This window comes from Delphinapterus leucas, chromosome 13 (genome assembly GCF_059928025.1).
Source record: "Delphinapterus leucas isolate spDelLeu-1000000601 "Yukka" chromosome 13, BTC_Dleu_Yukka2, whole genome shotgun sequence".
Lineage (NCBI taxonomy): Eukaryota > Metazoa > Chordata > Mammalia > Artiodactyla > Monodontidae > Delphinapterus > Delphinapterus leucas.
This window is the reverse complement of record NC_143141.1, coordinates 36,824,681-36,839,420: the sequence shown is the minus strand read 5'-3', so window position 1 is coordinate 36,839,420 and position 14,740 is coordinate 36,824,681.

The window sequence follows — 14,740 nt, the reverse complement described above, 5'->3', positions numbered from 1 at the left end:
AGACCTTAGTTGTTGGAGTGATGCCAAATTGTCATAAAAGTTTTCAAATGATTATTCTCAATTTCTGCATTCATCTCATTGTGGACAGGTAATAAGAAATAGTTCGGAGATGGGCGCCAGTCCAGAGATCACATTTTCAGTAGCACAATCCTTGAGAGTTGGGTGCATAACCTTACCAGGAAGACTGTTGAGATCTGGGAAGACTGAAACACCCAGAATAACTCAGAACCTGACAGTTCATCCAGCACCAAAGTGATAATGAGACTTCAAGGCAAATTGTCAGACCTTGTGTCATTTAGGTCATCAGGAAGCAAACACTGAAATGGAGTTAGTAGTACAAGAGGTTTGAGGTGTGGGGGAAGCAGAGATGTCTCTGAAAGATACAGACGTAGGAAGCAGGATTGAGCAGAAAGCCTCGGACTGTGATGGACATCTGACAGGGTCTCACCACCCCAACAGTGAGTTCCAGAACAAAGACTGCCCCTTAGAGGCGACCACATTGGGCAGAAATGGCCAGGAACTGGCACCCACCTCTATATTCAGTCATTAGCAAGAGCATGGCTTCAGCTTAAAAACGGAAGTAGAGCCTAAAGATGCTGCCAGGTGGCGGCTCTCAGTCAACTGCGCTTCTACTACAGAACAGTAAATTCTTTCTTAAAGGGAGATCTGAGGGGCACATTGCCTGAACTGCTGTACACCTAACTATCAACACCACAGTAGCACCACAATCCCATGATTTGTTCAACAAATATTTACTGGGTCCCTATTAAATACCAGACTCTATTCTATGTCTTATAAGTAGAGCAGTGACAAAAAGTCCTTCCTTGTTATGGAGCTTACATTCAAATTTACAGCTGGGAATACCTCCCCCTCTTCTTTTCCTCCCCTTTCTTCCACTTTACTTTCCTCTTCTTTTCCTTCACCGAACTTTTTTCTCCTATAATTACTGATTTCAACATTTAAAACTTCCAGATGTATGCTTGAGTATTGCTGCCAGAGAATGCTCAGATGGTGAGATTTTCTATCTTGAAACCAAGGGTAGGAGTTTTTAGAGGATGAGGAATTGATGCCATCACCATCTCTACTGTTTGCCTAAATAACTTCAATAAATAAGCCACTTCCTCTTTTTGGCCTTGTCTTTCTTCTTTCCTTCCTTCACCCCTGCCCACCACCCCATGTCAAGGAGTACTTGACTGATTTGAAACATTCTGGTGGGATGGGAATATTTAAATAGGTTGTCAGCTCATGAGTCATTCTAAAAACACAGAAAAATGATACTTGTTCCAATACTGTCTTAGCCCCTTCATGCTGCTATAACAAAATACTACAGACTGGGTGACTTATAAACAACAGACACCTATTTCTTACAGTTATAGAGGATGGAAGTCCAAGATCAAGGTGCCAATATGGTCAGGTGAGGGTTCTCTCCTTGTTGCAAACTTCCAACTTCTTTTTTTTTTCTGAATTTTATTTTATTTATTTTTTTATTCAACAGGGTCTTATTTGTTATCCATTTTATACATATTAGTGTATACATGTCAATCCCAATCTCCCAATTCATCCCACCACCACCAACACCCATGCTTTCCCCCCTTGGTGTCCATACGCTTGTTCTCTACATGTGTCTCTATTTCTGCCTTGCAAACCAGTTCACCTGTACCACTTTTCTAGGTTCCACATATATGTGATATTTGTTTTTCTCTTTCTGACTTACTTCACTTTATATGACAGTCTCTAGATCCATCCACATCTCTACAAATGACCCAATTTCATTTCTTCTTATGGCTGAAAAATATTCCATTGTATATATGTACCACATCTTCTTTAACCATTCGTCTGTCGATGGGCATTTAGGTTGCTTCCATGACGTGGCTATTGTAAATAGTGCTGCAGTGAACAATGGGGTGCATATGTCTTTTTGAATTATGGTTTTCACTGGGTATATGCCCAGTAGTGGGATTGCTGAGTCATATGGGAATTCTATTTTTAGTTTTTTAAGGAACCTCCATACTGTTCTCCATAGTGTCTCTATCAATTTACATCCCCACCAACAGTGCAAGAGGGTTCCCTTTTCTCCACACCCTCGCCAGCATTTGTTGTTTGTAGATTTTCTGATGATGCCCATTCTAACTGGTGTGAGGTGATACCTCATTGTAGTTTTGATTTGCATTTCTCTAATGATTAGTGATGTTGAGCAGCTTTTCATGTGCTTCTTGGCCATCTGTATGTGTTCTTTGGAGAAATGTCTATTTAGGTCTTCTGCCCATTTTTTGATTGGGTTGTTTGTTTTTTTAATAATGAGCTGCATGACCTATTTATATATTTTGGAGATTAATCCTTTGTCTGTTGATTCGTTTGCAAATATTTCCTCCCAATATTTTGTCAATTGGGTGTGTTTTACAGGGCCATTATGACAACCTCATGTGGCCAGCGAGAGAGCCAGCTGTGAGGGTGAAATGCAAGTGTTTCCATCTGCTCCTCGCTAAGTGTTAATAGCTCCCTTAAACGTACCATGATGGGGAGTTTCTTCGTATCCCATCATCAGTGTTTAATCATCTCTTTTGTTTGGGGATTTTGCCCCAGCAGGTCCTCTGAGGATTCAGGAATTCTAATGCTCTATTTCCCAACTTATTACCTGGTTCCTCTCTCTCACCCCCTCAAAGGAAGAGTATCTGGAAAAGCTTCCACTGCAGTCAGTGGCCTGGATTCCCAGGACCACTGAGAAGCCAGGGACATTTATTTATTTATTTATTTATTTATTTTTGCGGTACGCGGGCCTCTCACTGTTGTGGCCTCTCCCGTTGCGGAGCAGAGGCTCCGGACGCGCAGGCTCAGCGGCCATGGCTCACGGGCCCAGCCGCTCCGCGGCATGTGGGATCTTCCCGGACCGGGGCACAAACCCGCGTCCCCTTCGTCGGCAGGCGGACTCTCAACCACTGTGCCACCAGGGAAGCCCAAGCCAGGGACATTTTTAATGGAGCTCCACAACTGCCTTCTGAAGGCTCTGGAGCAGCATAAACTCATCTGGACAGCAGAGACACACTTGAAGAAATGCCAAAGTGTCTTATTTCTTCACGAAGGATATCTTTACCATTTCAGTGAACATTTTTTTCATTAGTCTTTGCTTCGTAAGGCAACATTGGTTCAGTTCTCACAACTGAAATTCACCCAACTGCATGATGAGTACATGGAGATTCATCATACTATACTTTTTAATATAAGCAACAGAAAAATACAGTTTCAGGTAGTTTCCAATATAAGTTCTTTTTTTAAATTAATAATTACATAATTAAACAGAAATGTCATTTTTAAGGAGAAAAAAAATAAGGGAATGATGTAAGTTCCTTCTGAACTTAAACGATGTGTTTGCCATCTAGCAAGTATTTGGATTGGAAAGCTTTTGTCAACTTTCACATTTGATAGTTGCTCTATCTTAGCCCCAGCATCACACTCGCTACTCAGGATTCCTCACCGTTCTTCAAGGGGCAGGAGGAGACATTTTCTGTAGAATAGACTGCTTGATTTTGCCCCATATTCTCCACCCATCCAGATGGGGGCCATGTTGGAAGTGTCAGTACTTAAAGCACTAATTGGAAACAGAAAATATAAACACCTGTTTCAGAAGCATAATTTAGAAGCCACGACTCCTCACACTGCTTCTAGTTCCCTGTCTCTGAGCTGTCAGTCCTTGAAGCTTATTAAACTACATAAAGTACCTACCAGCAGGCAACCAGAATCTTACACATGGACTTGCATCCAGCCCTCACATAACCTTTAAGGGCCTTATTCATGGCATCTCATTTATTGAGCACCTACTATATGCAAAGTCTTCTAAGACTCCATGTGGTGAGAGACATGGAGATGATTTGCCCTCCTCTCTCCTCCTCTGAAGTTCCCAAAACAAGTTGATGTGTCTACTTTGGGGCCACCCTTGAATCTTTGTCACTAGGAGACCTTCAGCAACATATCCGGTTTTTCTTGGTGGTTCTGTAGAATTCCCACCTCTTAGAGCTTTAGTGTCGAAGTCTTGCAAGTGGTTGTTTAAAAGACCTAATCATTTCATTTCTGCTTAAGAACTAAAAGTAACCTAGCTGGTTATTAACCCCAAACTGCTGAACAATGGCTGTATTAAATAACCCCATTAATAGAATATCATGCTGCATTTCAATATACTAAAACAACAAGAACAACAAAAAACCTGTTTTATTTGGACTTGAATGTCTACTGTAAAAAAAAAAAATCTCAAGAAGAAAATCAATTGGACAATTGACCAGGTTATGCGTTCTCACGTGTTTTTACGTATGCGTAAGAAATTCTTCAACTTCTGTTAAAAAAATTAAAGTAAGTTCCCCATTGCGATGCAGTTTTGATACTAACTATGCAGAGTTAGATCAAATTTTAGCTAAGGACACAGTAAGCAGACTCTCCTCACCTCAGACACCAGCCCAGTCTCCTGGGTTCTCTGGCCACTGCATTTCTGACAAACTGGCCATAAATTTGGAGGTTTCCACTACCCCCTCAGGCTCAATAATTTACTAAAATAAACTGACAGAAGTCAGGAAAGTGTTATGATTTCAGTTTTATTATAAAGGATCCAAATCAGGACCAGCCAAATGAAGAGACACATAGGGCGAGATCTGAGAGGCTCTCAAACACAAACCCTCCATGTCCTCAGAACAGGTCACCCTCCCAGGACATCGATGAGTATAACCAACAAGGAAGCTCACCTGAGTTCCAGGTGTCCAAGGTTTTTTATTGGGGCTTCATTACATAGACACGAATGATTGAGTCACTGGCCACATGACTGAACTCAATCTCCAGTTCTCCTCCCATATGGCACTGATAGGGCCTGGCTCAAAGCCCCAACCCTCTAATCACATGGTTGACCTTTCCAGCCTAGCCAACCTCCATCCTGAAACTATCCAGGTGCCCACCATGAGTCACCTCATTAGCATAAACTCAGGTGGGGTCTGAGGGGTTCACCAAGAACAACAAAGACTCTCCTACCACTTGGGAAATTCCAATAATTTAGAGGCTCTCTCCCAGTAACCAGAGACAAAAGCCAGCCAAATTCTTTGTTACATAGCACTAATAACAACTAATAAATAGTTCAAATAGTACTTGGAACCCAAGTTTCAAGCAAGGCTGGAACTGTGTACTGAAACTCTCTTCTGTCGACTTCGTATGACTACTTTTAGCAACAGTGATAGGACAACAATCCCAAGACCTGGCCTGGTGAATTAACTCATGATGAGAAAGTACTTTTGGCCCCCAAAGTGAATGGAAAAAATGGGTATGCTGCTAATTATAATCGTGGTTCAGTAACTGGGCTAATTTAGACAGGAAAGTTGGGTTATCCAACAGTTTCCACAAGGAGGATGAATTTAGAGGAAAACTTCTGGAGAGGCAAAGCTCACACATCCCATAACTTGGGCTTGGGGAATAACCAAGTGAAGACTGCTGGTCAATACAAGGGTCCTCAATATAATGGGAATTTGGAGTGTCCATGCCTGGAACTCAAGCCCCAGAAGCCCTTATCAAGCCAATTAACTTATAGGATTATAAATCACAACGACTATTTGAAGAAGTGCTGAGTCCTTTCCCTAAGAAAGGCTAGGACGCTACAGGCAAAAGGAAATTGGAAGGTGAAAAAATTATCCAGACAAACTCAAAAACCTGTTTATGCTAACAAAATAAACTAAAACGTGGAAACAATTATCCTGATGCAAAAGAGACTGAAAATGTTTGAGCAGAGACATTTGTAGTAATTTGCACTATTTTGGACTTGCTCTATGCCATGACTTCTGCTAAATGGAAAATAAATAGCTCTCTGTGGAGAGGATCCTGCTTTTTGGTAAGTCTTCTGTAAAACCCCTGTCCCTAGAATGAAATATTTGCATCTGGATACAAGAGATAATGAGCTTGAAAATCCAAATTACCAAAATTGGCTTAATCTCCACAATATAATTAATGTCCCACATTCAGAAATTAAGTACTTAATATAAAAGAAGCGTAGGGTGTTACGACGTTCTATTGCTTGTTTTCTTTGTTTTACAGGGTGGGTAGTAGAAATTTCTCGTTTTCATTAGCAACCGCTCTTGATGTGTGTTTCTTTCATTCCAAATGGGAGAGGAATCTCTGTTTTTATGTCTTATGTCAATGGCATATTTTTCCTTTCATATTAAATAATAAATGATATCTCACTACCTTATTATTATCATTCCCTCAACCACCTGTTAACCTCACTGAGCAAAAAGCTTGAAGAAATCAAGTCACACTGAATCTCTTCCCTTGGCAGCCGACACACAATGGCCCTGGGGGAGCTTCCCCAGGCCTAGAAGTATAATGTGCAGATCAACATAGCAAGGAATTTGATCTGCGTTCAGATCTGGCACTTCTTTTGTAAATTCGTCAGCTAGATTTCCAGTTCTTAAGGACACTGACCTCTTTTCTCCTTCTCTAATTTCTTTTTCAGTGCCTGGAACATTACTATAACCCTGTCTAGTCGTTGATTAGCTAGTTGGTATTAAGTTCATCTTTTTACCTATTACATAAAGAAAAGGCTAGGAAATGTGTAAACTGGTTAGTATAAAGAAAGAAATCTGACATCGTTTTCCTCTCAATGAACAAAAATACAGTGGAAATGTTATACTAACAAAGTTATTAGCAGGAAGAAGCACATCTATATTTTGAAGGAAAAAAATATGCTCTGTTCAATCGGTACATCTAAATGTAATGTGTATAGAATTTCAGGAAAAAATATATAGCTATATTAGGTCATGGCATTTGGGTGAATTTTTTATTCTATTTTCCAATAGAATTATTCTTTTCTGTGAAAATTTTATATTATGCTAAAAGTAAGAAATACAAAGAAAAAACCAGACACAGTTTTGTCCATTAAAAATGTCTTAACTCTTTAATTAGAAAATTTTAGAATAAAGTATTCTATTTAAAAATAAATGGACAGGGCTTCCCTGGTGGCGCAGTGGTTAAGAATACTCCTGCCAATGTAGGGGACACGGGTTCGAGCCCTGGTCTGGGAAGATCCCACATGCCATGGAGCAACTAAGCCCGTGTGCCATAACTACTGAGCCTGCGCTCTAGAGCCCGTGTGCCACAACTACTGAAGCCCGCACGGCTTGAGCCCATGCTCCACAACTAGAGAAGCCACCGCTATGAGAAGCCCAGGCACCCCAACAAAGAGTAGCCCCCGCTCGCCGCAACTAGAGAAAGCCCGCGCGCAGCAATGAAGACCCAACGCAGCCAAAAATTTTAAAAATAAATAAATTTTAGAAAAATAAATAAATAAATGGATGGGGGAAAAAGTCAGCCTTTAGAAACTTTACACTCTGAAAAGGGAAGAAAATTATATTAATAAAAATAATTTTTACCTTTGCTTTATTGGTAGCATTTATGGCTATGACAGCTTCGGAAGTCTCAAAAACAGACTTTGTAAAGGCAACTGTGGCTACAGCCACACTATTTTAGATAAAGTAACCTTTCTAAATAGGTAATATTTACTTTAAGGCCTTAACGTAAATCAGTGAGTGAACAGTTTAGCTGAATATTGAGTACATATGTTTGTCTTTTCTCTGTTTAAATGTTTGCCTCAAACCAAATCAATTCAATTATGCTTACCCTGTAGAACTTGGCCTAGATCAAGATAACATGATAGACAAGAAAGACAGGCAAAGATTCCAGACTTATGGCCTAAGGAAGAGAGGAATTTGTTGAGATGACCATGTTCATGAGGCCAAGTCCTACACCTCTATGTTAATTTGTGAACAACTGTTATACATTGACTTGTGTCCCCCACCCCAAAAGATGTTACAATCCTAACCCCCAGTACCTATGAAAGTGACCTTATTTGATAATAGGATCTTTGCAGATAATCAAGCAAATATGAGATCATTAGGGTGGGTCCTAATCCAGTAGGACTGGTGTCCTTATAAAATGGGGGAAATTGGGACACAGAGTCAGAAACATACACAGGGAGAACGCAGAAATCAGACTGATGTATCTAAAGTCAAGGAGCACCAAAGACTGCCAGCAAACCACCATAGGTTGGGAGGGAGGCATGGGACAGATTCTCCCTCAAAACCCTCAGAAGGAACTAACCCTGCCAACACCTTGACCTTGGACTTCTGGCCTCCAAAACTATGAGACAAATTTCTGTTGTTTAAGCCACCTGGGGACTTCCCTGGTTGTCCAGTGGTTAGAACTCCGCACTTCCACTGCAGGAGGCACAGATTCCATCCCTGGTGAGGAACTGAGATCCCACATGCTGCACAGAACTGCCAAAAAAAAAAAAAAAAAAATTCCTTGGGCAGTTCACTCAAGCCCCTTTTCAGTCAACCCCCCAGACTGGTCTCCCAGGCAACTAGTACATTTTTTGTCACTATAGATTGATATCACTTGTTATAGAACCTCATATAAATGGAATGGAATCATGCAATATGTACTCTTCCTTCTCTGCCTTCTTTCACTTGGCATTTTTTTTTTTTTACATCTATCCATGTTGTTGGGTATCAGTGGTTAATTCCCTTTTATTTTATGGATGTATAACAGTTTGTCTATCTATCCAGCTGTTAATGGGCCTTTGCGTTGTTTGATTTTTGGTTATTATGAATTAAAAAGTTATGAACATTCAGGTACAAGTCTTTGTACAGGCATGTCTTTTCATTTCTCTTCAGTAAATATGTAGGAGCAGGACTTCTGGGCCATATGATAAATTTATGTTTATGTTTTTAAGGGACTGTCAAACTGTTTAAAAAGTAGCCATAGGGCTTCCCTGGTGGCGCAGTGGTTGAGAGTCCGCCTGCCGATGCAGGGGACGTGGGTTCGTGCCCCAGCCCGGGAAGATCCCACATGCCGTGGAGCGGCTGGGCCCGAGAGCCATGGCCGCTGAGCCTGCGCGTCCGGAGCCTGTGCTCCGCAACGGGAGAGGCCACAACAGTGAGAGGCCCGCGTACCGCAAAAAAACCCAAAAAACAAAAACAAAAAGTAGCCATAGAATTTTACACTCCTACTTTTCCTACAAGGGTCAGCAAACTTTCTGTAATGGGCCAGAGAGTAAATATTTTCAGCCTTGTGGGACATGTAAGGTCTCTGTCACACATTCTTTGTTTTATTTTACAACCCTCTAAAAACATAAAAACCATCTTGGCTCAGGAGTGATACAAAAGCAGGCCTTGGGTTTGATCTGGCACCACTGCCAATTTGTATCAGTCAGGGTTCAAGCAGAAGCCCTGGGTGATAAAACCATATATAGATGGCCCTTCATATCTGCAGGTTCCACATCCAAGGATTCAATATAAAAAAAAGAAAAATTTTTTTTAATTCCAGAAATTTCCAAAAAGCAAAACTTGACTTTGCTCCCCACTAGCACCTGTTTACATAGCACTTACATTGTATTTACAACTATTTACATAGCATTTACATTGTATGTCATAAGTAAATTCAGATGATTTAAAATATAAGGAAGAATGTGTGTAGGTTACATGCAAAGTTGTATGTCGTTTATATCAAAAAATTTTGAAATTAAAAAAGAAAAAAGTAAGTAAGGATTTTAATAATGATTGAAAATATGACCCATATGCTAGAACTATTCTGTAGGTTGCTTCAGGCAAGGTGTGATCAATCACACCGTGAGGCAGAGACAGCATCAGGCAAGGTGTGATCAATCTTTGAAGAATGAGTGAACTTTTTAGAGTATAGTACAGGGGCTTCCCTGGTGGCGCAGTGGTTGAGAATCTGCCTGCTAATGCAGGGGACACGGGTTCGGGCCCTGGTCTGGGAGGATCCCACGTGCCGTGGAGCGACTGGACCCGTGAGCCACAACTGCTGAGCCTGCGCGTCTGGAGCCTGTGCTACGCAACGGGAGAGGCCGCGATAGTGAGAGGCCCGCATACAGCGATGAAGAGTGGCCCCCGCTTGCCACAACTAGAGAAAGCCCTCGCACAGAAACGAAGACCCAACGCAGCAAAAATAAATTAATTAATTAAAAAAATAAAAATAAAAAAAAATTTAAAAGTACCTATGGTACTTTAAAAAAAAAAAAAAAGAATATAGTACAGCTGGCCTGGTTGGTAAAGCCTATCCATGTGATAAAACAGGATGGTTAGGAAATAAAGCCACCACTATGGATACACAAATGCAGTGATTCTCAAACTTGCGTGTGCATCAGATTTACCGGGAAGGCTTGCTAGAATACAGGTCACTGCTCCCTCTCTCCTCCCCGCAGAATTTATGATTCAGCATGTCTGGAGTGGGGAGCTGAGAATTTTCATTTCTGGCAGGTTCCCAACGGACACTGATACTGCTGGTTCCAGCCTGCATTCTGAGACTCACACAACTCATGGTATTTAAGTAAACTCTAGCAATATATGCCGATCGTATTTTAACAGACATAAGTTCATTTTGGTTTCAGGATGTAAATAACTTCTCTCCCTGATATTGATTACTATTAAAAATAATGGGGGAGATGTTTTCCGAAAGACAAATCTTTTTGCCTATCTGAAAAGTTATTTAAAACCAGTCGAAAGACGTGAAGCTCAAACTGCTATTTGGGGACTCCCAGAGCATATATAAGCAGTCATGAAGAAAATGATACACACATTTAATGCTGAATGAGTTACTATTAAAAATCAACCTGTCTTGGGGCTTCCCTGGTGGTCAGTGGTTAGTACCCTACCCTTCCACTGCAGGGAGCCCAGGTTCGATCCCTGGTGGTGGAACTAAGATCCCGCAAGCCACGTGACGTGGCCAAAAAAAAAAAATTTTTTTTTTAAATCAGCCTGTCTTTACCATTTAGCCTTGTCTGGACTAAATATTCCTGGGCTACAATATAACTCAGGCCTGAAATAGATTTTAAAAAGATGAATTACAAATTGAAACTGAAACTTGTTTTATTTCCCCATTTCCATCCCTGTTTATTCATTTCTCATCCTGATGGATCTTTCTTTTTCTGCCCTTTCTTTTTTATTATTTTTTACTCAATGACTCTATTTTACTAAATACCTACAAATACTTTTTCTCTTTTTGTAGGGCTGCTAAGTACTTCATGTCAAGTGTAACAAGCAGGATAGACTGTACAAAGGAATCTATTGTAAATAGCCAGACTTAGTGGATTTGAACTAAATCCAGTGTGTTCTCTACGTGGCTCCAGATCATTTTTCCAAGCTAATGCTATTATGATGTCAAGTGGAAACGGCTCCCCTGACCCCACTTCATCTTATGAAATTATCACCCTTTGTCCTTATCTAATAATGGGTATAACACAGTTAAGTTTTCTGTGTTTAGCCTACCCACTCATTCAAAGAGGAATAGTGAAAAGTCATTGGGGCAGGGCTGAGCTATGAAAGAAATATCAATTCCTCGTGTTTAGAGGAGCCCAGAAATGATGTTGATTTGTCAGCGTGAGCTCTAGTGACTGCATTTTCCCATTATCAAAGCCAACTCACAGAAGCTTAGTCTCTCCTGGGGGAGAGGAGTCACTGAAAATATAATACTTTATTGCTTTTACATATTTGATGTCTATACAGTGACTTGGTGGATTTTATGAGACTCACATCGATGTGATTTGTCAGACTCCAAACAACTAACTCTTACAGAGCCATGTTGAAACCCAGGCATCTCAGTTTGCTGGAGACGGATGGGGTTCTCGGGATGCAGGACTTTGACTTTTAAAATGGGACAGTCCCAGGTGAACTGGGGCAAGTTGATCATCCTAATAGATCTAGCACATGCGGGTGCTAAAGCGTCATTTCTGAAGGTTAATATGCCTTCTACAGCGCTCTGAAGCCCCACGAAAGGAGATGGCATTCATGTGAAACCCAGAGCACTTGAATAAGGAAGGTAGCTTCTACCTCCTGACTGACCAAACTGAGGACTCTAGCATCACAAGTGTCCTCCCAGAGGAGGTGACTCCTGCCATCCTGTCACCACTTGTGGGTACACAGCTATTTCCTCACAAAGTTTTTAGCCATATTTTAGTCTGCCATTGGTGCTTCTCACCAGAACCGATGGGGTCAGAACTTCAGCTGCCTCAGTTCTCCCTTGTAAGGTGAGGCTGATAATACCAAACACTTTAGGTTTGCTGTGGAGAGTAATGAGGTGACGAATGAAAGCAGCTAGAAGCGTGCCTGGTGCACAAGTGTCCTGCAAATGTGAGGTTCATCCTTCTTTGAGTTTCTACTGATACCTATAATGGAGAGGAAAATGAATCTTTTAGAAGAGGCAACCTCTAAATGATCATTTCCTAAAGCCTAGTATTTATTTTTGTCAGCCTCTTTCATTTTATTTAAAGTTTTTTTTAACATCTTTATTGGAGTATAATTGCTTTACAATGGTGTGTTAGTTTCTGCTGTATAACAAAGTAAATTAGCTATACGTATACATGTATCCCCATATCTCCTCCCTCTTGTGTCTCCCTCCCACCCTGCTTATGCCACCCCTCTAGGTGGTCACAAAGCACCGAGGTGATCTCCCTGTGTTATGCAGCTGCTTCCCACTAGTTATTTTACATTTGGTAGTGTATGTATGTCCATGCCACTCTCTCACTTCGTCCCAGCTTACGCTTCCTCCTCCCCGTGTCCTCAAGTCCATTCTCTATGTCAGCCTCTTTCAATGGAAACATTCTGCGAGAATATTTTAACTGAACTTGTATATTGAAAAGGTGCTGATTTACTATGGTAACAGATTTTTTTCCATCCTACATACATAATCTGAAACAGACCCGAACAGAAGATACAACTTAGGGCACAGAAACCTTGAGATCACTGAGATGACCCAGATTGCACTTAAAGGGTTTGCCTCAAAGCATTAGACACAAGAGACACTCCCTGACTTATTTACTATGAACAATAAATTGGTGCAGTGGGTGGGAAGTTTTTAAAACACTTTTTTCTATGAAAAATTTCAAACACGCACAAAAACACAATAGTACAAGGGAGGGAGTTGTTTTAACATAGCTGAAGTTATATTGCAACACAGGGAGCAGAGTGACTAAAGGAAAATGTTTGAACCTAAGCTTATGTCTCCAGTAATGAAGTAATAATTTATTTAGTAGTCATAGGATTCTGTTTAAAGTGTCATATGATACTCTCTCTCTCTTTTCCTTTTTTTTTGTTTTGTTTTTTTGGGGCGAGGGTGGTAGTGTTTTTTGTATGATACTCTCTTATCAGCAGTGATTAGCGCAAACCACAGTAAAAAAACAAAACAAAACAAAAAAATTTTACCTCGTGACTCATACTTTATGTATGACCAAGAGAAAAGTTTTCTAAAAGAATCCTTACCATTTGCAACGAACTCTAATTCATTCACTTATTCCTCCATTTGTTCAGTATATGTTTGTAATGTTATATAAAATAGATGGAGTAACATCTGTTTAGAGAACAGGGATGTAGAAAAGAGAACAAATACCCCATTTGTCTCACTTGATCTCATTTCTGAATATCTAACTAAAATTATGCAGGAGACATAATTTCTTTTCTGCCATAGGAAGCCCACAAACCTGATGTTCATGTAGCCTGATTATTATAAAGGAAACTTTGAGTATTTTTCTTGAGAACTGCAGAACCTATGCACATATGTGTCATTTAGATCCTGTGACCTGTCCTGGGTCAAAATGCATAATCCTAAAGGGACTGCAGAACTTCTGCCCCCAGGCAACAGCCTCCACTCCAGTGCTCTCTTATGCCCTCTCCTGGTGGATTTTCTGCAGCAAAGTATCCATCCAGGCAGCTCAGAGTCCCAAATCCTAGACAATTAAACATATCCTTTGCTTAAGCAGTGGGCAGACTACTTGAACTTCCGTTCACCCTGGACCCAGCAGAAAAAAGAAAATGAAAAGGATATGGAAAAAAGAGAAGAAAACATTTGGCTATGTCTAGCTTTGGTAATTCCAATTAAATTAGAATTATTTCTCATCAACCCATCTACCACTTAGTTTCTTTTTCTTTTCTTTTCCTTTTGTTCCTTTTTCAAGAAATAAACACAAAATAGCTCATCAAAATAGCAATGACTAAGGGGTTGGGAAGAAGGAGCCCAAGTTTGATGTTGCTCTGTTTCTAACAGAATGAAAAAAAATTATAAACCCAAACCCTATAATTCAACCCAACTTGTCGTGACCCTCTGATTAAAGCATTTTTTTAAAATAACAGATAGAAGTAGAGATCTGCACTGAGATAAGGATGGTTAGCATAGATCAAAAGGAATTGTACATATGTCAGTTAGATTAAGTGACAGGATGTGGGGAAGTGGTGGGTTCCATATCCAGTTACTTCATGCAAGAGTACATTTGCTGAATGCAGGTACTCTAACGGGAGCCACACATAGACGGAAACTGGGGAAATTAATGGAAGGCGACCTATAACGGTTAGAGTGTTTGTTCTAATACGGATCCAGGACCATATTTCTCCTAATTGGTAATATTACTGTAATTTTTTATAACTGTCTATCTTGCCCCGCCCAGGATAGTAAATTATCTTTGAAGCTTTCATCTGGCATTTCTGAGAGGTCAGCATTATGTGGTAAGTACTCTATAGCCCACATATATAAACTTAGTCATCAGATATAGACAGACTACTTCCCCAAGCCTAAGAGAAGGAAAAATATTTAAAATCCTCCCCCTCTCCACACACACACAAAGATTCCATCTATGGCATTTTAGGGAACAAAAGGGGCAAGTAATGTAGAAGAATGTCAATATCAATGGATCCCGAAAAAGAAGAGTCAGGAG